The sequence below is a fragment of the Elephas maximus genome, chromosome 3 (genome assembly GCF_024166365.1).
Source record: "Elephas maximus indicus isolate mEleMax1 chromosome 3, mEleMax1 primary haplotype, whole genome shotgun sequence".
NCBI classification, from domain to species: domain Eukaryota; kingdom Metazoa; phylum Chordata; class Mammalia; order Proboscidea; family Elephantidae; genus Elephas; species Elephas maximus.
The window spans coordinates 9,439,682-9,462,765 of NC_064821.1; the positions used below are offsets into that span (position 1 = coordinate 9,439,682).

At 50.7% G+C, this 23,084-nt stretch overlaps 1 long non-coding RNA gene and 1 pseudogene across 1 annotated transcript; one reads left to right on the forward strand and one right to left on the reverse strand.

Annotated features, from left to right (window-relative positions):
- Positions 1-1,926: 1,926 nt before the first annotated feature.
- On the reverse strand, positions 1,927-9,706 carry LOC126074010 (cyclin-I2-like; annotated as a pseudogene).
- Positions 9,707-10,208: 502 nt separating this feature from the next.
- LOC126071591 (uncharacterized) lies at positions 10,209-21,446 on the forward strand. The gene is made up of 4 exons (XR_007516361.1): positions 10,209-10,335; positions 17,103-17,550; positions 19,412-19,545; positions 21,316-21,446. It is a non-coding gene; the product is annotated as an uncharacterized LOC126071591 (long non-coding RNA).
- The last annotated feature ends 1,638 nt before the right edge of the window (positions 21,447-23,084 follow it).

Consider the following 23,084-nt stretch of genomic DNA (forward strand, 5'->3'; position numbering starts at 1 on the left):
GGTGATACATTTGTTATAACTGAAGAACCAATATTGATGTGTTGTCATTTACTAAAACCAAAACCACACCTACTGTCATCCAGTCCATTCTGACTCATAGCGACTCCACACAACAGAGTAGAACTGCCCCATAGAGTTTCCAAGCTGCAATCTTTACATCCTTGGAAGCAGCAGTCAAGAAATCAAATGACATATTGCATTGGGCAAATCCGCTGCAAAAGACCTCTTTAAAGTGTTAAAAAGCAGAGCAGTCACTTTAAGGACTAAGATGCGCTTGACCCAAGCCATGGTATTTTCAATTGCCTCACATGCATGCAAAAGCTGGACAATGAATAAGGAAGGGCAAAGAAGAGCTGACGCCTTTGAATGCTGGTGCTGGTAGAGCGTATTGAGTATCCCACGGACTGCCAGAAGATGGAACAAATCTGTCCTGGAAGAAGTACAGCCAGAACATTCCTTAGAAGCAAGGACGGTGAGACTTCATCTCGCGTACTTTGGACATGGTATCAGGAGGGACCAGTCCCTGGAGAAGGACATCATGCTTGGTAAAGTCGAGGGTCGGTGAAAAAGAGGAAGACCCTCAATGAGATGGATGGACACAGTGGCTCCAACAATGGGCTTGAGCATAACAACGTTTGTGACAACGGCGCAGGACTTGGGGATCCAGTGTTTCATCTTGTTGAACGTAGATAGGGTTGCTGTGAGTTGGAATCGACTTGACAGCACCTAACAACAACAAGTTTTTTTTTTGTTGTTTTGTTTTGTTTTTTTAAGGATGACTTATTATTGCTGCCAGGGGCTTTTATCATCAATGGGGACGTGGTTGTGACTGCAGTGACTTCTCCAGGTTGCACAAAGCTCAGAATCTCCAAGTCATGAAGAGAAATAGAGGTAGGCTGGGGAGACGGGGGGATAACTTTTATCAAGAAAATCCCAGTAATGTAATACTTGGGTACTGAATTCAGACACTACATGTTACAGACTCAACTCCTGGAACTGCCCCAACACCCAGGCGGTCTTCCCTATTGATGATAAATGAGTGAAAATTCCTATCAGTCACAGGATCTAATTTTAGTTGTTCTCATACATGTTCCTTTGGTGAACCTCTGGCTGTCTGAACTGTATCACAAACCATTTTATATAAATGTCAAAAATGCTGCCAACAAACCCGAGGGTGTCCAAAGCACACGTCACTTCTAAGTTTCACTTTTTAAGATCAACCGAAGTAAAAGCAGTGATTTTGTTCCGAGGCTTTAGAAGTTGAAACGAGACAAACACTAAAAACCTATCGCTTCTGATTCATATGAGGCAGCTTTTGAAACATCAAATGTGAATTTTTCACGTGGGGCAAGTTACAGGACATTGTAGCAGAGAAAATAGTGCAACTGACAAACGCTACAAAGAAACTTTTTACTTTGTTAATTTTTGATCTTTTGAAATGTTTTATACTTGTTTTGGTCTTTAAGTGTTTAAATAATACTGAATTATAATTGGCCACACAGGAAACAATGGCTCGGTTTTTGGTTTGTTTTGTTTGTTTTTCTGGCACTCACTTCAAATCAGCCTGATAAGGTATAAAACAAAACAAACAAACAAACAAAAAAATTGCCATCCAGTCTAACTCATAACAAACCATTAAACAAAAAAACCCACTGCCCGTCCAGTCAATTCTGACTCATAGCGACCCTATAGGACAGGGTAGAACTGCCTGGTAAAGTTTCCAAGGAGCACCTGGCAGATTTGAACTGCTGACCTCTTGGTTAGCAGCCATAGCACTTAACCACTACGCACTATGCCACCAGGGTTTCCAGCAAACCATCAGAGTAAAACCGTGCCATAAGGGTTTCCAAGGAGCAGCTGGTGGATCTGAACTGCTGACCTTTTGGTTAGCAGCCTGAGTTCTTAACCACTGTGCCACCAGGGCTCCTAGAGCGAGCATGGATCCTCTGAATTGCAGAAGTTGGTTGCAGGCCAGACAGTGGAGGAGTCTTTTGGTAAGGACTGCCTAATGTTAAGCCAAGACTGGTGTGGGCAAACGGAAGAGTACCCGAGGCCTAGTTAGTTGACGCTGTGATGGCCTGAAAAATGTGAGGAAAGTCCAGCGGTGTGGCTGTGTGAAGATCCCAATTCAATTTATTTAGAACAATTCTCTCCCTTCTCAGAAGTTCAGATGAAGAACATCCATAGAAGGTCTATCTCGACAGCACCTTCAGTATTGGAATTCTCTCAAACAGTCTGGGCAACTCAGAAAAAAAACAGCTCATTGCAATATAGGCCTTTGCAGTAGCTGGAGCCCTGGTGGCATGGTGGTCAAGAGCTCAGCCGCTAACCAAAAGGTTGGCAGTTTGAATCCACTAGCTGCTCCTTGGAAACCCTGCGGGGCAGTTCTACTCTGTCCTATAGGGTTGCTGTGAGTTGGAACCTGCTCAGTGGCAATAGGTTTGGCAAGGGTAGCTAAAAGCCATCCAAAAGAATGCCAGCAGAGCAAAGGTTTTCCGGTAAAGGTTGAATGGGCACTTGAGTTTGGCCAGCTCCTGAATCACTTCATCTCTGGGATGAAGAAACATTCTGATTTGTAGGCATTTGGGGTGCCTTCGCCTTCTACATCTGCACTTGCCCAGACATTGCCTTTTCCAACAGGAAAGACAATCTCTGCTTTTCCAGATGTCCTGGAAATCCTTTGGATCTGTCAGTCACCCAGTCTGATGCAGCTACCTCCTCCTTCTCTCCTGCCGAGCCGTAGCTTCACAGTGGTGATGGGTGCTCACCCGCGGGCCCTTTACCACCTCATTCTCTGCGCAGGCGGCGGGGCGCGCGGCGAAGACAGAGCCGACTGAGGAAGGACAGGGAACTGCGCCCAGCGGCAGCGCGGAACGCGCGCAGCGCATTAGTTCCATGGTGACCCCGTCTCCGCCCCGCTACTCCAACCGCCACCGCCTCCAGTGCCCGGGTAGGGAGGGGCCTCCTTCTCGCCACAGGGCGGCGAGGAGGAGCCGGGAAGAGGCAGAGGAGGGGGACCCGCTCTGCCTCTGGGGGCGAGGCGGAATGCGCCTCTGAGGGAAAATGATGAAAGCGGAGGGGAGAGGAAAAAAGAAGGGAGCGAAGAAAAAGCTGACGGGGAGGGGGAAGAGTGGGGAGGGAAGACAACAATCTTGGTAGCAGGCAGACTGCCACACCATTCTCCAGTGGAGCTGCTGGTGGGTCCCAACACCCAATCTCTGGGTTAACAGCCATGCGCTTACTCTGCCATGAACTAAAGCCCATAGTTTACATCAGGGTTCACTCTTGGTGTTGGCTATGGATTATATTGTGTCCCCCAAAAATGTGTGTCAACTTGGCTTGGCCATGATTCCCAGTATTGTGTGACCGTCCACCCTTTTGTGATCTGATGTGATTTTCCTACGTGTTATAAATCCTAACCTTTATGATGTTAATGAGGCAGGATTAGAGGCAGTTATGTTAATGACTCAGGACTCAATCTATAGGATTAGATTGTATTTTGAGTCGATCTCTTTTGAGATGTATAAGAGAGAAGGGAGCAGGAGGATACCACCAAGAACAAAGAGCCAGAAGTGGAGTGCATCCTTTGGACCCAGGGTCCCTTCACTGAGAAGCTCCTAGGCCAGGGAAGAATGATGACAAGGACCTTCCCCCAGAGCCAAGAGAAAGAAAGCCTTCCCGTGGATCTGGTGTCCTGAATTTGAACTTCTAGCCTCCTGGACTGTGAGAGAATAATTTTCTCTTAGTTACAACCATCCACTTGTGGTATTTCTGTTGTAGCAGTACTAAATGACTAAGACAGTGCTGTACAGTCCTGTGGGTTTTGACAAAAGTATAATGCCATGTTGCCATTGAGCTGATTCCAACTCATAGCAATCCCATATGTTGCAGAATAGAACTGCTCCATAGGGTTTTCTTGGCTAAGATTTCAGGGTATTCTTTACGGAAGCAGATTGCCAGGCTTTTCTTCTGAGGCACCACTGGGTGAGTTTGAACTGCCAACGTTTAGGTTAGTAGTCAAGGGCAAACATCCCTAGGTGGCATGAACGATTTGTGCTCAGCTACTAACCTAGAGATTGGTGCTTTGAACCCAACCAGTGATACTGTGGAAAAAAGTCCTGGCGGCCTGCTTCTGTCAACACTGCAGCCAAGAAAATCTTAGGGTGCAGTTCTGCTCTGAAACACCTGAGGTTGCTGTGAGTCAGAACTGACTCATCAGTCATGCTTGGTAGAGGGTCAGCGAGAAAGAGGAAGACCCTCGACGAGATGGATTGACACAGTGGCTGCAACAACGGGCTCAAACACAGCAACGATTGTGAGGATGGCGCGGGACCGGGCAGTGTTTCCTTCATAGGATAGCTATGATTTGGAACTAACTCCGTGGCATCTCACAACAACACGGTAAGCCAATGTTTAGCTCTGTAAGAAAATTTTGCAAGAAACTGCCAGGCTGTCTTTCAAGGCAGCTGAACCATTTCGCATTCCCACCCTCAACGAATGAGATTCCAGCAGCTCCACGTCCTCACAGCTTTTGATGCTGTTGTGCCTTGGTTTTTCCTAGCAAAATGCGTCCCTTCCCCCTACCCTTGTCGGTAACTGTATAGTCCAGTGTCAGCTTCTTAACTAGCCTGGACCCTCTGTGTCCCCCAGAGCAGAGACCAAACCTAACAAAGGACATTAGCAATGTTTGCTGAGTGCGTGAATGAATTAGTGAGTGAGTGCCACTCCAAATGGGTGCATGAAAGGAGAAAAGGAGAAACAAGGAAAAGAATGGAGTGAGGTTGGTCCTGAGTCGTGAGAGTGTTAACATGTGTTGAAGGAGGTAAGGGATACAGAAAGGGGAATTCTTTCATCTGAATTGGGTGAGTCACCGGAAAAGCTGGGTCTGAGTTCCTCAGCCCTAGATGCCGTCGTTGTTAGCTGCCAATTGACTCACGGTGACCCTATGCATAATGGGATGAAATGCTGCCCGGTCCTGTGCCATCCCCATGATTGGTGGAGGGTCAAACCGTTGTGGTCCACAGAGCTTCCACTGGCTAATTTCTGGAAGTAGATTGACAGGTTTTTCTTCCTGGTCTGTCTGAGTCTGGAAGCCTCGCTGAAACCCGTTCAGCGATCACAGCAACCCACAAGCCTCCACTGCCAGAGCGGTGACGACGCTGCGTAAGGGGCATTTGCTGGGTATCGCAGCTGGGTCTCCCTCATGGAGGGCAAGAATGCCACCACTGAACCACCCATGTCTCTAGATAAGCCAGGAAGACACAGGTGGCCATGTGTGGACCTGTAAAGCAATTGTGTTTTGTGGTATTGGGGTGTGCACCCGGCCACTCAGGTGGATTGTATGTTTCCAGTGTGAGGCTGTGTCCTGGGGGCTGGGGGTTCGTGCTGCACAGGTGGCTGTTTGTTGCTGAGGACCCACCAGTTGCTGTCAAGTTGTATGTGCCAGAGTAGAATTGCACTCCAGAGGGTTTCTAATGGTGATTTTTGGGGGGAAGCAGGTTGCCAGGCCTTTCTTCCGAGGTGCCTCTGGGTAGACTCAAACCTCCAACTTTTCAATTAGCAGCTGAGGGCATCAACCATTTGCACCACCCGGGGACCAAGGAGCAACAGCTTGACGTCTAAGACCCAAACCACCTGGCTTCAAATCCCAGCCCTGCCCCTTGCTAGGTGTGTGATCTTGGGCAAATTCCTTCCCCACTCTGAGCCCGTCTATGAAGTGGGGCTTACATCAGGGGCCACCTCATTGTAAGGTTCTCTGGAACAGTGCCTGGCATACAGCAGGTGCTCAGTAGGTGAGCCATCCTTGTGGCCAGTGGGGCTGAGAGTCCAGTGTCTCTGAGTGACTGTGTATGAGGGCTAATCCTGGGAATGAACCACCAAGCTTCCAAACAAGTGCCCATATCTGGGTCAAAGACAGCTAGATGAGGATATCCATTGCAAAATTCTTCTGAGTGGAAATAAACTGCAGAGCTATCGGAAGGGAAACTGTCAAATTACGGGTCTTAGACTTCATTAGGTGACTGAGTGGGAAAGAAATAAGACTGAGTCATCTCTCTGGACCTCAAAAGAGATCTCGAAGGGATAAGAAAACAAAGCGAGGGGCAGGATGTATAGAACGCTGGTTTTGTTTGGGGCAGAGATAAGTCTGCACAGAAAATGTCTGGGAGGGAGACAGAAAACTGGGGTCAGGGGCGAGAGGAGGTATGCACCTGTCACTGGGTACATTTTTGCCCCATTTGCATTTTCCGTGTATTAGCAATTGAAAAAAAAAAAAGATGTGAAGCACGAGATCACGGCAAAGTGCACAAACATAAAGAAAGAAACCAGCAACCCAAGCTGTTAGGAAGAAGGGAAACTTTAGCAGCGATGACATCAAGGGCAGGAAATGGTGTTTCCCTGCTGAGGGTGGAGGAAGGACACAGGGACGGGGAAGACCCAGAAAGACCTGGCGGGCCCTGAGAACTGCTCCGAGGAGGGGGTGTGAGGAGCCAGCCCACCCTGCTGGGAAGCAGCCAGGCTGCCGGGGAATGAAATCACAGCAAGGCAGGGTTACCACCTGGCAGGGACTCTCCCATAACGATGACAGCCTACACAACCCTATGGGGCACTTCTACTCTGTCACATGGGGTTGCTAGGAGTCACAATTGACTCCACGGCAACGAGATGCTGTTGTTAGGTGCTGTCGATTTCGACTCCCAGCGACACCATGTGACAGAGCAGAACTGCCCCATACAGTTTTCTAGCCTGGGCTCTTTACAGACCAGGAGGTCTTTTCTCCCACGGAGTCACTGGGTGGGTTCAAACCACCAACCTTTCCGTTAGCAGGTGAGCTCTTAACCAACGTGCCACCTGGGCTCCTTCTCCTAACCCCCGCACTGTGGATGGAGCCCTGGTGCTGCAGCGGTTAAGAGCTGAACTGCTAACCCAAAGGTCAGCAGCTCTAATCCACCAGCTGCTCCTTGGGAACCCTTTGGGGCAGTTCTACTGTGTCCTCTAGGGTCGCCATGAGTCAGAATCTACTCAAAGACAACAGGTATACTGTGGATAAGGGGACCTAATGGTGCAGTGGTTAAACACTCAGCTGCTAAGCCAGAGGTTGGAGGTTCGAACCCAACCAGCGACTCCACAGGAGGAAGACGTGGCGGGTCGGCTTCCATAAAGATGACAGCCTTGGAACCCTGTGGGGCAGTTCTACTCTGTCACATGGGGTCGCTATGAGTCAGAATGGACTGGATGGCACCTAACAACAACATCCCTGTGGATGTAATCCCAGGAATTGACTTTTCTTTGTTACGTTAATGAGGCCCTATCAGCGTAGGGTGTGTTTTAAAGCAACCATTTTTCAGATACAGAAGGAGCAGATTAGCCGCAGGGATGAGCAAGCACAAATGGGGGAAGATAGATGTCGTGTGGAGATCTCCAAAGAGCACTGGGAAGAACATTAGAGAAGCTGAGACAAGGATTTTCCCCCAGAGCCAATAGAGGGAGAGCTGGTGCCCTGAATTCTGACTTCTAGCCTCCTGAGCTGCGAGAGAATAAATGTCTGTTTGCTAAAGCCTCCCACTTGTGGCATTTCTGTTACAGCAGCACTAAGCAACTAAGACACAGGCGTACACATAATCACACACGCCAAGACACATACCTGGCCACACGATCATGGACGCACAACAGCAGTCACCAACACTAGCCACAGGCACATACGAGGATGACAAAAGGCACATACACACGGGGACACAAGAGGCACCTACTCAGGGCCTACTCACACTGGACTAGAAGTACACACAGTCGCAGACACACAATCACATACACACTGAAATACAACATGGACACACACACAGTCTCACAGACACCTAGTGAGACAGACAAGCAGAGACACAATCATAAATACACGGGGGCAGTCCCCAAAGCTAACCACAGGCTCGCTCATTGTCTTCATCTCCTAGTGCAGCTGTAGCACAAATACCGCAGGTGGGTGGCTCTAAAGAACAGACATCTATTTTCTCATAGTTCAGAAGGCGAGAAGTCCGCATTCAGGGTGTCTCCACGGGGAGGTCCTTCCTTGTCTATTTCGGCTTCTAGTAGCTGCCGGAAATCCTTGGCATTTCTGGGTTTGTAGATGCATCTGCCTCCATTGCTCTCAGGGCGTCCATCTTCCCCTGTGTCTTCACCCAGGATTCTACGTCTATGGTGCTGTTTATATAACTCGGAGGTGATCAGGCTGTGGATCCACCCTACACTGGTCCGACAGCCACTGACTCATGGGCTACATTACATTATGGAACGTGATTACATTATGTTACATTCCATAACACACACAGACCAGACGACTCATTTGCCTGGACACACAACATGGACACGTAAGGACACTCACCTGGAGCCACACAGGGCACACAGTTGAGGCATACATGCAATTACACACAGGGAGTTGGGCAGCATACGAGCACAGCAGAGAAAATCCTGGAGACACAGAGCCCGTCCCAGGCCCAGGAAGCAGGTGAGGGACAGCCATGGGCACACAAACCCACTAACACATAAACAACCTCAGAGAGACTCAGGACTCTGGGATACACAGCCAGAGACACACAATATCTCGCGCGCGCGCGCACACACACACACACACACACCCCAACACGGGCAGATCTAGAGACACCTGAAACTAGGATTAAAGTAAAAGGCAGTACTACCGAAAGGGAACCCAGAACCTACTCCCAGAAGACTCAGACCCACCCCAGAGGGAACCCATGCCCACCCCTCGGAACACCTAGGCTCCAGCCCCCAGTGGAGACCCAGGTTGCTCCACCTCTTCCCCTTGAGGAGGCCAGGAGGGCACTCTGGACCGCTTTCCTCGGCGGGCGCCCCCTGGTGGCCCAGGAGCCTCAGTCCAGGCTGCAAGGAGGAGGGCCCAGATGTGTGGGGGGGTCTAGGCTGGGAGGGGGGAAGCTGCTCTAGGGTTTCGGAGCTTCAACGGCAGAGCCCAGGGGGAGAGTGGAGACGGGGGAGCGGGGACAGGGTAGGCCGGAGCCGGATTAGGCGGGGCCTTAGTACCGGGAACTGAACCGGGGAAGCAGCAGCCCTGCGTCCCCGCCGGCCGGCGCCTTCTGGGGCCGTGAGACCGGTTGAATACGGAGGCACTTCCCATTGGTCGGAGGTCGGCGCGCCCGGCCAATGAGGCGCGGCGAGGGCGCCGGGGGCGGGGCCGTAGTTGGACGCACGGGTAGGTGTCTGCCCGCCCCGCCAGGGCTCTCAGCCCGAAGGCAGCCGCCGGGGAATCGCCCAGCATCTGGAATGCCCAGCGCCGAGGGCCCTGGGCCAACATTATCAGCGGCGCCGATGAGGCTTTAGCCTGCGGGGCTCAGAGAAACGTGGGTCCTCCCTGCCTGCTCCTGGGTTCCGCCCACTTCCCTGTTATTTGCCTAGACCCCGCCTACCTCCCTGTTATCTTCCTCCCCGGCGCCGCCCACCGCCAAGCCCCACCCACTTCGCTGTCATTCACCCCCAGGCCCGCCCACGTACCAGCCGTCAGCCTCCTAGTCCCGCCCACCTCGCTGTCATTCTCCCCAGGCCCGCCCACGTACCAGCCGCCAGCCTCCTAGCCCCGCCCACTTCCCTGTCATTCTCCGCAAGCCCCCCTACGTACCAGCTGTCAGCCTCCTAGCCCCGCCCACTTCGCTGTCATTCTCCCCCAGGCCCGCCCACGTACCGCCATCGATACCACGCCTCTTTCTGCCTTTCGTAGTCCAGCCCCACTCTCTCCCCAGGCTCGGGCCCTCTACTGTTTGCCAGTAATTCTCGCCCCTGTCGGGTTCCCCCCTGCCAGAGCCCCGCTTCCCCTTCCTAGTCCAAGCCTTCTAACCATGCCCACCTCTCGTTTTACTTTTCCAGGGACTTTATAGCGTTCCGGTCTCTGAGCGCTTCGTCTTATTCCCCACCCACACTCCCAAGACCCCGCTCCAAAGCCACCCACGCCTCTGGTGTGGGATGGGGGCTGCGTGCCTCAGTTTCCCTGGCCCCGCCCTTGCTGGGGAGACCCCGGCCCCCTGGCCGTGTAGTGACCGCCCTAAATTGGGACCCCGCCCCTGCGAGCAGTGGTCGTCACCGTCCGGATCCTCCCCGCGGAGGCCCCACCGCACTCCCGAGATCGAATCCCTGTCCGGGTGGGCCCGCCCACCCCGAGCCCCTGCAGTTGCTAACCTAGCCCGACACGATCCTGGTGGCCCTGCCGGAGCTGGAGATCAGGCCGCAGTGCCAGGACGCCTCCGCCTCCTCGGCTGCCGCTGCCCAGCGCCGGGACCGCCGAGATGATTGTGGCTTTAGACCTGTTCTGTTTCCTGCTGGGTGAGCTATCTCCCCACTGGCCTTGAGCTCCCCAGCCTGACACTCGAGAGGCCGATAAACCCGGCTAGCTGCCTGCGCTGGTGTGTGCACTGGGGGCCTGGCTCTGCGCATCCACCTGTGCGTCTGCGTGTTTCTGGGGTTTCTCAATGAGAGAAGATTTCTCCGCAGCGTGGCTTTATTGGGGAGCAGGGGCAGCACGGCACTCCGTGTATATGGCTGTGTGTCTGTCTGACTTTCTGGGTCTGTGTGCTGAGGTCAGCGTTGGGCTGTCTTTTTAGTTGTGTGTGCAAACGGTTAACACGTGCTCGGCTGATAACCAAAAGACAAGATTTAAGTTCACCCAGAGGTGCCTTGGAGGAAAGCCCTGGCAATCTACTTCAGAAAAATCAACCATTGAAATCCATATGGAGCACAGCTCTACTCTGACACATGTGGGGTGGCCAGGAGACATAATGAACTTGACAGCAACTCCTGGATGGTGGTGGTGGTGGTCTGGGTCTGGCCGTGTCGGGGGGGGGGGAGGGTGTGATTAGATTGTGTCTCTGTGTGTTTGACTGTGCGCACGTTGATATGTGTGTAACGGTCTCTGTGCCTGTCTGGGGATGGCCTGTGTTGTATCTCTGTGTGTGTATGACTCTGCGTGTGTGTGTCTGAGCTTAGTTTTATATATGTCTGGCTATGTTTGTATTTAAGCAGCCCTGGTGATGCAGTGGTTAAAATGCTCAGCTATGCACCGAAAGGTCAGCAGTTCGAACCCGCCAGCTGCTCTGAGGGAGAAAGATGTGGCAGTCTGCACCCATAAAGAATTGCAGCCTTGGAAACCCTGTGGGGCCGTTCTACACTGTCCTATAGCATTGCTCAGAATCAACTCAACAGCAATGGGTTTGGTTTTGTTTTGTTGTTTGTACTGGTGCAGGACCAGGTGATGTTTTGTTCTGTTACACATAAAGTCACCATGAGTTGGAGGTGACTCGATGGCACCTAACAACATGCCTGTCTGGGGGTCTGGTTGTGGAGGTATCTGCCTGTATCTGGTTCTGTGTTGTACTGGGTTGGGCAAGTGTGGTGTGTGTTGTGTGTCTGTGTGGGTGACCCTTGGACATGTTCCTGGCCTTTGGGAGCCTGTGACAAGGCATCTGGGCTGCGGATCCCATAGCATTTGTGTATCCAGGTGTGCATCTGGGTCTACACGGGCCTCTGTGTCTCGTGTGTATATGTCATAGATTGAACTGTGTCCCAAAAAATATCCGTCAACTTGGCTGAGTCATGATTCCCCGTATTGCATGATGGTCCACCATTTTGTCATCTGATGTGAGTTTCTGTGGTTTTCCTTTGTGTTGTAAATCCTATCTCTATGACGTTAATAAGATGGATTAGCTGCGGTTATACTGATGAGATTTACAAGATTAGATAGTGTCTTAAGCCAATCTCTTTTGAGATATAAAAGACAGAAGCGAGCAGAGAGATATGGGGACCTCATGGCACCAAGAAAGCAATGCTGGGAGAGGATTGTGTCCTTTGGACCCGAGGTTCTTGTGCGGAGAAGCTCCTTGACCACAGGAACCTTGATGACAAGGACCTTCCTCCAGAGCCAACAGAGAGAGATAGCCTTCCCCTGGAGCTGATGCCCTGAATTTGGACTTCTAGCCTACTAGACTGTGCGAGAATAAACTTCTGTTTGTTAAAGCCACCCACTTTTGGTAGTTCCGTTACAGCAGCACTAGATGACTAAGACAGTATATTTTTGCATTGTGCGCCTGTGTGTCTGTATCTGAATCTGTATGTCTAGGTCTGACTGTGTAGTTATTTGTGTAACTGTATGTGTCACACTCTGTGTGTGGATCTGGGGTCTCCATGTCCCGTGTTTGCCTGGGATCTAGGTATGTGGCAGCCCCTACTCCCCAGTTGGCAGTGCCAATGAGCAAAGCCCCCTGTCTGGGGAGGGGAGGCCAGGCTGGGACATGGGCTTTGCCCTCCCAGCCCAGGAAGGCTTGGAGGGTGTGGGAGGCTGGATTGCAGCTCCCTGGCTCCATCAGACTCCAGTGAACAGCAGAAAGAGTGGGGATGGGGAGAGGAGCAATGAACAGAGGCCACCTTCCCTGACCCATCACTGGGCCTGAGACCCAGAGGCACCCGGGGAGGGAGGCCTGGGGGTAGGTCTTTGGAGCAGGTGGGCCTGGCAGGAGACAGACCCCTGCACTGCCTGACTTCAGGGTGGAGGTGCCAGGAGGTGAGAGGTCCTCAGGCCCTGCTCGCACGACAGTCACACAACTGTCTCCTAGTTCAGTCAGCTGCAGAGCCATAGCTAGAGGCATGAACACACACAGAGATCCCAGACACATCCACACACACACACACACCAGCACAACCCACACATCCACGGACACATACACACAGCCTCAGACACACACCCAGATCACAGAAAGGAGCACACACACCCAGACATATACCCATCTGCACCACAAACACACATCCACACACACACACCAGCACAACCCACATATCCATGGACTTTTGCAGCAGATTTGCCCAATGCAATGAGTCTTTTGATTTCTTAGCTGCTGCTTCCATGGGTGTTGATTGTGGATCCAAGTGAAGTGAAAGCCTTGACGACTTCAATATTTTGTACATTTATCATGATGTTGTTTACTGGTCCAGCTGTGAGGACCAGAAAAAGTGAGCCATCCCACCCTTACCTTCTCCTTATCCTTGTCCACCTCTGCATTCACACAACCCACAAGTGCCACATCAGCCACCACCTACCCTCCCAACATCTGACACAGCTAGGAGGGGATGCTGACTGCAGGGAGGTGAGAGGACCTCACCCATGGGTGGGTCCCTGAGCTCTGTCCTCCACTGGCCGTCCAGCCAGACCATGCTTCCTCCATCTCCTGGCTGTGGAGGAGCGAGGACAGCCTGGCTAGAAAGCTCAAGGAGACCAAGGCTCAGGTGACCCACCCACAAGTGGGTCTTCTCTGCCACCCTGCAGTCAGCATGCCCATCCTGCTGTGCCATAACAATTGGCTTATGCCTCACATCCAGGGGTTCTCTTGCAAGGACACCACCATCACATACCCCCGGATGGCCCAATACACCATTGAGGACTCATCACCTTGGGCTCTTAATACCCATACTCGAAGTCAGGAGCTGGCCACCTGCACCCCATGCAGTGGTGACTTGTCACGGCAAGCTCTGCCCCTTTTCCTGGTGAACTGGAAGCCCCACCCCTTTTGCCTAAGACAAGAGGAAGCCCCACCTCTTTTCCTAGGAAATGGGAACTCTCACTGCTCAATGGTATAGAATAAAACCTTTCCTTGAAGAAAATGTAACACTCACTCCTTGTAAGGATAAGACAGAGGAAACACTGGCCCCTCTGCTTAAGGAATGTAGCAAGAAAAAGTTCAGCCTTCCCTATAGCTGGGAAAATGCCAGCCCTTATATGCATAAAGCAGGAAGCAGTTCTGCCCCTTTTCTGTGTGTTGGAAAATCTCCCCCTTTCAATCATAGGGGGAAAGTCCTGCCTCTTTCTCCAGGTGAAAAGGGAAGTTCTGCCATTGTCATGCATTTGAGAGGAAGTCTATCCCCTTTTCCTGATGTAACAGGAAGTCCCGCCCTTGTTTATGAGACAGGAAATTGTGCGGGGCAAAAGGTAGGAGGATGTCCCACCCCTTTTCCTGGTATAGCAGGAAGTCCTACTCCTTTCAGATATGGGATAGGAAATTGTGTATAGGATTTACACAAGGTAAGACAGCCCACCCTTTTTCTGGCGTCACAGGAAGTCCCACCCCTGTTTATGAGACAGAAAATCATGCCCAGGCCAGGCATAAAGTAGGAGGTTGTCCCACCCCTTTTCCTGGTATAGTAGGAAGTCCCACCTCTTTCAAATATGGGACAGGAAATCATGCCCAGCTCTGACACAAGGTAGGAGGACATCTCACCCCTTGTCCTAGCATAGCCAGGAGTCCTACCCTTTTCAGATATGAAACAGGAGAAATCCTGCCCAGGTCTGACACAAAATAGGAGGAAGTCCCACCCTTTTTCTGGTATAGCAGGAAGTCCCGCTCCTTTTAGATACCAAAACTAAACCAAACCCGTTACCATCCAGTCAATTCCAACTCACACTCTATAGGACAGAGCAGAACTTCCTAGGGAGGGGCTGCTGGGTTCAAACTGCAGGCCTTTCATTAGCAGCTAAGCACTTTAACCACTGTTCCAACAGGGCTCCTTCCCTTTCAGAGAAGGGACAGGAAATCATGCTCAGGAGGACGACCCACCCCTTTTCCTGGCATAGCAGGAAATCCCACCCTTTTCATATAAAAAAAAAAAAACAGAAAATCATGCCCAGAGCTGACATAAGTTTGTTGTTCGTTGCCATTGAGTCTGTTCTGAATCATGGTGACCCCATCGGTCACAGAAGAACTGCACTCCATGGAGTGTTTTCAAGGCTGTGACCTTTTGGAAGCAGATCAGCCTGTCTTCTGAGGCGCCTCTGGGTGGGCTCGAACCACAAATCTTTCAGCTAATAGTCAGGCACTTAACCGTTTGTACCACCCAGGATGACATAAAATAAGGGTGTTAAGAACCTAAATGTGCAGAGAAATTAGTGTAACAGAATATGTTTATTGTGAGTGGATACGGTTCGAGTCGGGCAGCATCAAACTGAAAGTATCAGAAAGGTGCTCCAAAGAGGGGACATTCAGGTTATATAGATCATGAGGAGCCCTGGTGGCACAGTGGTTAACAGCTCAGCTGCTAACCAAAAAGATCGGCAGTTCAAATCCACCAGCTGCTCCTTGGAAACCCTATGGGACAGCTCTACTCTGTCCTATAGGGTTGCTATAGTTAGAATCAGCTCCACGGCAATGGGTTTTTTTTTTTTTTTTTTTTTTTCCTTTTCATAGGTTACATAGGCAGAGTCCAGGCAGGGTAGTCTCCCAAGGGTCTTTGTAAATTCTTTTCATGTTGGTTTCTCCAGAGATAGAATCAGAGCACATTTAGGGCTTCAGGGTCAGTCAGTTGTTAAAACAGACTCATTAAAACCCATTGCCGTGGAGTCCACTGGGACTCACGGCAATCCCACTTCTAGGAATATGTCCTAGAGAAATACGAGCCGTCATATGAACAGACATATACACACCCGTGTTCACTGCACAATAGCAAAAGATGGAAACAACCTAGATGCCCATCAACAGATGAATGGATAAATAAACTGTGGTACATACACACAATGGAGTATTATGAAACCATAAAGAACAATGATGAATCTTCGAAGCATCTCATTATGCTGAGTGAGATAAGTCAATCACAAAAGGACAAATATTGTATGAGATCACAATTGTAAAAACTCATGAAAATGTTTACACACAAAAAGAAGCAATCTTTGAAGGTTAAGAAGGAGGGGAGGGGTAGGGATGGAAGAACACTAAATAGACAATAGATGAGTGGTATCTTTGGTGAAGGGTAAGACAGTACACAATACTGGGAAAGCCAGCACAACTTGTCCAAGGCAAGGTCATGGAAGCTCCATAGACACATCCAAATTTCCTGAGGGACTGAATTACTGGGCTGAGGGCCGTGGGGGCCATGGTCTTAGGGAACATCTAGCTCAATTGGCATAACATAGTTTGTAAAAAAAAATGTTCTACATTCTACTTTGCTGCGTAGCCTCTGGGGTCTTAAAAGCTTGTGAGCGGCAATCTAAGATACTCCACTGGTCTTACCCCATCAGAAGCAAGGGAGAATGAAGAAAACCAAAGACACAAGGGAAAGATGAGTCCAAAGGATTAATGGACCACAACTACCACAGCCCCCACCAGTCTGAGTCCAGCACAACTAGATGGTGCCTGGCTACCACCACTGACTGCTCTGACAGGGATCACAATAGAGGGTCCCAGACAGAGTTAGAGAAAAATGTAGAGCAAAATTCTAACTCACACACAAAAAAAGACCAGACTTATCGGCCTGACAGAGACTGGAGAAATCTGAGAGTATGGCCCCCGGATACCCTTTTAACTCAAGTCCTGAAGTCACTTCTGAGTCCTGCCCTTCACCAAAAGATTAGACAGGGCATAGGGCCAACAGTAACACCCAAGAGAAACACGCTTCATAGTTCAATCATGTTTATGAGACTAGTGCGCACACCAGCCCACAAGCAAAGACAAGAAGGCAGGAAGGGACAGGAAAACTGGACAAATGGAAACAGGGAACCCAGAGTGTTGATACATCACGGGGTTGGCAGTCCATGTTACAAAATAATTTGTGTATTAACTGTTTAATGAGAAACTAATTTGCTCTGTAAACTTTCACCTAAAGCACACACACACACAAAAAGATTGTTGTTAGGTGCCGTCGAGTCGGTTCCAGCTCACAGTGACTTTCTGTATAACAGAACAAAACGTTGCCCGGTCCTGCGCCATCCTTACGATCGTTGTTATGCTTGAACCCATTGTCATAGCCATAAACATTACAGCCTGGGAAACCCAATGGAGCAGTTCTACTCTGCACACGTGGTGACCATGAGTCAGAATCAACTTAGAGGCAATGGGTTTGGGTTTTATCTATCCCATGTAGTGTGAATATTCCAAAAGGGTGACAGTTTGAACCCACCAGCAGCTCCATGAGTGAAAAGACCTGGCCATCTGCTTCCAGAAAGATTACAGCCTAGAAAACCCTATGGGGCAGTTCTACTCAGTCACATGGGGTCGATATGAGTCAGAACCAACTCGACAGCACCTGATGACAACAATTGACCCCTCTCTGTCCCCCAGCCTCCCCCTCCATCCCCCACAGGTCTGCCTGGGAGAGATGCTCCTTGTCCAGGGCCTGCAGCTGAGCTCACGGGCCTTCATGGACAGCACCTACGTGCTCCTGGCCTAAGCAGCTGAGCGCCTTCATCTCTCGCAGCGTGAGCAGCTGCTTGGTGAACACCATTGCCAAGCTGACCACAGGCCACCTGCCGCCCCACTTCCTGGCCTTGTGCCTGCCAGACCCAGCCTCCTTGGACTATGCCAGCACCTACATCGCCCATACACCTGCACTGGGATTCCTGCCGACGTCCTCAATGCCAGGCCAGCCAGCGGGCAGGGAGGGGGCCCCCAGGAAGTCCCCACCCAGCCCAGGCCCAGCTGATCTCAGCCATTCCCACGCCCACCTCCCAGGAAATCCTTCTCTTCTGAGACTGCCTCCTTTGGGATGTACTCCTCGTTGTATCTAGCGGTAAGTCTGAGTGGCAGGCAGGCCACAGCCCAGCTCGGCTAGAGAATCCTCTATTGTCCCCTGCCACCCCCATGCTTGGTGCCAGCAGCACGGAGCAGGGTTGACCCAGAGCTGTGCATTTCCCGGGAGTTGAGGAGGCAGGCGCGGGGAGGGCTTCTCTCCTCTTAGGGCTTATTCAGCATCCCTGTGGCAGAACAGAACTTCCAGAACCTTCTGTCCTCCTCCCTGCAGCTGGAGAGGGCCTGTGCCAGGGCAGAGGGAAGGGAAATTAGACGCAGCTGCAGTACAGGTCTAAGGGCTGGGCTGTGGGGTGGCAGGAGGAGCTGGGGTCCTCGGGAAAGGAGCCTGATGTTTGGGCCCAGCGGACAAAGAAAGCATAGACTTGGGAGCTGGAAGCTGAGCTCATACAGCGAAGCCAGCCCAGGGCTCCCGGCACCATGGGGAGCAGGCATGTGACGCAGACAGTGGCCCAAGCCACAGGGCACGTGACGGTCACACAGATGCCTGGACACCAGCAACATTGTCTTCCTGAAAGATGTTCCTTCCACTGCCAGCCCTTTTTTTTTTTTTTTTAAGACCAAGTAACAAAGTAACAGCAGCATATCCTATTTCCCCTGGTGATAAAGAGCCAGGACTTCGGCACCGGAGTGTGAAACTCATTGCCATCCAGTCAGTCAATTCCAACTCATACCTTAGGGGACAGAGTAGAACTGCCCCTTAGGGTTTCCAAGGCTGTGGTCTTTACCGAAGCAAGCTGCCACATCTTTCTCCCAAAGATTGGCTGGTGGGTTCCAACTGCTGACCTTTCGGTTAGCAGCTGAGCACTTAAGCACTGTGCCACCAGGACTCTTTCCAGCTTCAGCACTGTGTGACACTGGATGAGATACGTACCCTTCCTGGGCCTCTATTTCCTGGTCTGTAAAATGGGCACACAAATAGCACCCACCTCCAACTATTGTTAGCTGCCATAGAGTCCCTTCTGACCCATGGCGACCTCACGAACAATAGAAGGAAATGCTGTCCCGTCCTGCGTCATCCTCACGGTCTCCAGCATATTGGAGTCCATCTCACCGAAGTCTCCCTCACCCTTGCTGGTCCTCTACTTCACCAAACATGATGTCCTCCTCCAGCGATCCATCACTCCTGACGACGAAAGCAAGGGATTCAGGCAATATTCTGCTGTTATCCATACGGTTTCCATTAGCTAATTTTCAGAAAAAAGATCACCAGGCCTTTCTTCCTGGTCTCTCTCAGTCTGGGAGCTCTGCTGAAACCTGAGCACCACAGGTGACCCTGCTGGTATTTGAAATACCAGCAGCGTAGCTTCCAGCATCACAGCAACACGAAAGCCACCTCAGTATGACAGACTGACAGGCGGATGGTGGACCTGCCTACTAGGGGTGTGGTTTCGTGAGTTAAAACACAAACAAGCTAATAAACATACATCACTTGCAACAGGATCTGGCCATAATCTCTGGCCTACACATCACTATTATATATAGTAGTCAAAACGGACTCCCTTGTCCCCTGGGGTGCATTGGGGGCTGGGATAGATGCCAGCCACACCCCAAGGCTCAAAGATGAGGTGGGAATGTGTATTCTCCCTGCAGGTAGCAGGCCACTTACAATGAGAAGGCAGGCCGTTCTCTGGTTTTGTCACCTCCGAAATGGCGGGCAATTTCAGCGGCACAATGTTCTGGGCCTCCCAGAATCCTCTCACACCTTGAGTGTTCCTCAGGGGCCGATGGGTGATTTCTCCCTGAAACATACAACAGCCGCTTCGCCTTTCTTCCTGCTCCCGTTGAAGAAGTAGACTAAACTGGTGTTGGAGCCTGACATTGTCTTCTGTTTTCCATCTCAGAACCGACTCCTGCTTTTCCTGTGCTCCCGGGGAGGCCGACCGGGTTTGACTGCTGATGTTTGCCGATGAGCATCTTCTGTCCGCAGGGTGAGCCCACCTGTGCATTCTCATCTGACGGCGGGGGAAATTCTCAAGTAAGTGCCTAACGATTCAACACGTTGTTGTTGTTGGTTGCTGTTGCGTCGGCTCTGACTCATGGCGACCCCATGTGTCCTAGTCACCTAGTGCTGCTGTAACAGAAAAACCACAAGTGGATGGCTTTAACAAGGAGAAATTTATTTTCTTAGTCTCGTAGGCTAGAAGTCCAAATTCAGGGTGTCAGCTCCAGAGGAAGGCTTCTTATCTCTGTTGGCTCTGGAGAAGGTCCTTGTCATCCATCCTCCCCTGGTCTGGGAGAATCTCAGTGCGAGAGCCCCAGGTCCAAAGGATGCGCTCTGCTCCCGGTGCTGCTTTCTTGGTGGTCTGAGGTCCCCACCTCTCTGCTTGCTTCCCTTTCCTTTTATCTCTTGAGAGATAAAAGGTGGTGCAGGCCACACCCCAGGGAAGCTCCCTTTACATTGGATCAGGGAGGTAACCTGATAAGGGTGTTACAATCCCACCCTAATTCTCTTTAACATAAAATTGCAATCACAGAATGGAGGACAACCACCAAAAACCAAACCAAACCCAGTGCTGTCGAGTCGATTCCAACTCATAGTGACCCTATAGGACAGAGTAGAACTGCCCCATAGAGTTTCCAAGGAGCGCCTGGCGAATTCGAACTGCCGGCCCTTTGGTTAGCAGCCGTAGCACTTAACCACTACGCCACCAGGGTTTCCAGAGGACAACCACAGATACTGGGAAATCATGGCCTAACCAAGTTGTCACATTTTGGGGGGGACACAACTCAATCCATGACACTATGCACCACAGAACCAAATGTTGCCCAGTCCTGCACCATCTTCATGATCGTTGGTCTGCTCAAGTCCAAGGTTGTGGTCGCTGTGCATTTAAGTGCCTTCCAACTGGGGGCTCATCGTCCAGCACTGTGTCAGATGATGTTCTGTTGTGATCCACAGGGTTTCCACTGGCTGACTTTCAGATGACCACTAGGCCTTTCTTCCTAGTCTGTCTGAGTTTGGAAGCTCCCCTGAAGCCTATCCACACCATGGGTGACCCTGCTGGTGTTTGGAATCCCAGTGACATGGGTTCCAGCATCACAGCATCACAGCAACACGCAAGACGACAGACAGGCAAATGGTAGAATTCAACACTTGTTAGTTGCCCTTGAGTTGACTCCAATTCATGGCAGCCTTATGTACAACAGAAGGGCCTTCACTCAGCATGCAGCATCTCCACGATCTTTGATATGTTCGAGCCCACTGTTCGGGCTATCGTGTCGATCCAACTCATGGAGGGTTTCACTCGTTTTCACTGACCCTCTATCAAACATGATGCCCTTTTCTAGGGATTGCTTGTTGTTAGGTGCTGTCAAGTTGATTTCGACTTACGGCAACCCCGTGTGACAGGGTAAAACCTCACCCTGGGATTTTCTAGGCTGTAATCTTTATGGGTGCAGATTGCCAGATCTTTTCTCCCAAGGAGCCAGTGGGTGGGTTTCAACTGCCAATCTTCCAGCTAGCAGCCAAGCATTTAACCATTGCACCATTAGGGCTTCTAGAGTAGTGTATAGTTAATAGCGTAAAACTGTCTTGTGACGGCAGTCCGGGGGGACCATGGGCAATACCCTCTTTGGATGCTGAATTCCACCTTCCTTCAAAACTAGCAAGCTAGCATGTCCTGTCACACTCCATGGCCACCCATGATTGGACAGGCAGGTGAGCGTAAAACATAGTCCTAGGCAGGGTCCCCCTGGATACCTCCTCCCTGCTCTTCGATGCAATGCCCAATCCCCCCGTCCCCAGTTCTATACCCAGGCCTGCAAGCAGGAATGGAAGACCAAGCTCCTCTTCCTGGCCCTGGTGCTGTGTGCTGGCTACCTCTGGACCTTGGACCATTGGCACCACCCGTATGACATGGTCTTGGGATTAGTGGCTGCCTGGGTGGTAAGTGCTACTCTCGTCCACCTGTGTACCAGGGAAGGTCTGCTTGTCTGGGAGCCATGGTTGTTGTTGTTGTTGGGTGCCGTTGAGTCAATTCTGATTTATTGTGACCCTGTCGAGGAGTAGAACTGCCCCACAGGGTTTTCTAGGCTGTAATCTTTATGGGAACAGATCACCAGGCCTTTCTCCTAGACAGCCACTGGCTGGGTTTGAACTGCCAACCTTTTGGTTAGCAGTTGAGTGCTTAACCATAGCACCACCAAGAAGGAGCCATGGACACACCTGATATTCTTTACCTCCGAGTGTTAAAGCCCAGGAGAGGCCAAAGCAGGGAGGGGGTGGCCACAGGGTCCAGTGACATTAGGCCACATTAGGCCACCCCAAACTTTTCCCCTTCATCCCCACAGGCTTTCTACATCTCCGACCTCTTCAGCCCCAGCAAGGAGGTTCCGTGACTGGTGCTCAGTAGCTCAAGCTGCCAGAAGGCCGCTGTCTTAGTCATCTAGTACTGCTGTAACAGAAATACGACAAGTGGGTGGCATTAACAAAGAGAAATGTATTTTCTCACAGTCTAATAGGCTAGAAGTCCAAATTCAGGGTACCAGCTCCAGGGGAAGGCTTTCTCTCTCTGTCAGCTCTGGAGGAAGGTCCTTGTTATCAATCTTTGCCTGTTGAGGAGCTTCTCAGTGCAGGGACCCCAGGTCCAAAGCACAGGCTATTCTCCTGGCTCTTGTTTCTTGGTGGTATGAGGTCCCCTTGTTTCTCTGCTCCCTTCTGTCTTTTATATCTCAAGAAAGACTGATTGATTTAAGACACAACCTAATCTTGAAGATTGAACCCTGCTTCATTAACATAACTGCCGCTAATCCCACCTCAGTCACATCATAGAGGCAGGATTTACAACACATAAGAAAATCACATCAGATGACAAAATGGTGAACAATTGCACAATACTGGGAATCATGGCCTAGTCAAGTTGATACATATTTTTGGGGGACACAATTCAATTGTAACAGCTGCCTACTGCTTTCCAGCCTCTGCTTTCCCTCATGCCTTGTGTCCTGTAGACCAAGGGACTTCCTGATACAGGGGAAGAGAGAGGGCCCAGCAGGGCCTGTACTGCCCAGGGAGCTATCCCTCCCCAGGTGGTCTCATCCAAGAAACCCCACCTCTCTGGGTCTGAGCCCCCACCCTGAATCAGCCCCTCCCAACAGGACTACTTCCTTTTTTTTTTTTTTTTTTAATACTCTTGCTAGATTAAAAAATTACAGAATGGCAACACAGAGTTGTGAATTCTGTTTTTTTTTTTTAACTGTTTTATTTTTTGTTGCCATTGTTGAGAATATACACAGCAAAGCATACATCGATTCAACAATTTCTACACATACAATTCAGTGACATTAATGACATTCTTCAAGTTGTGCAACCATCCTCACCCTCCTTTTCCAAATTGTTCCTTTCCCTTCAACACAAATTCACTGCCTCTTCAGCTTCCTATCTAACCTTGGGAGTTGTTGTTTTCAGTTTGATCTCATATTAAAAAACCATTGCTGTCGAGTCAATTCTGACTCACATCAACCCTATAGGACAGAGTAGAACTGCCCCATAGGGTTTCCAAGGAGTGGCTGGTG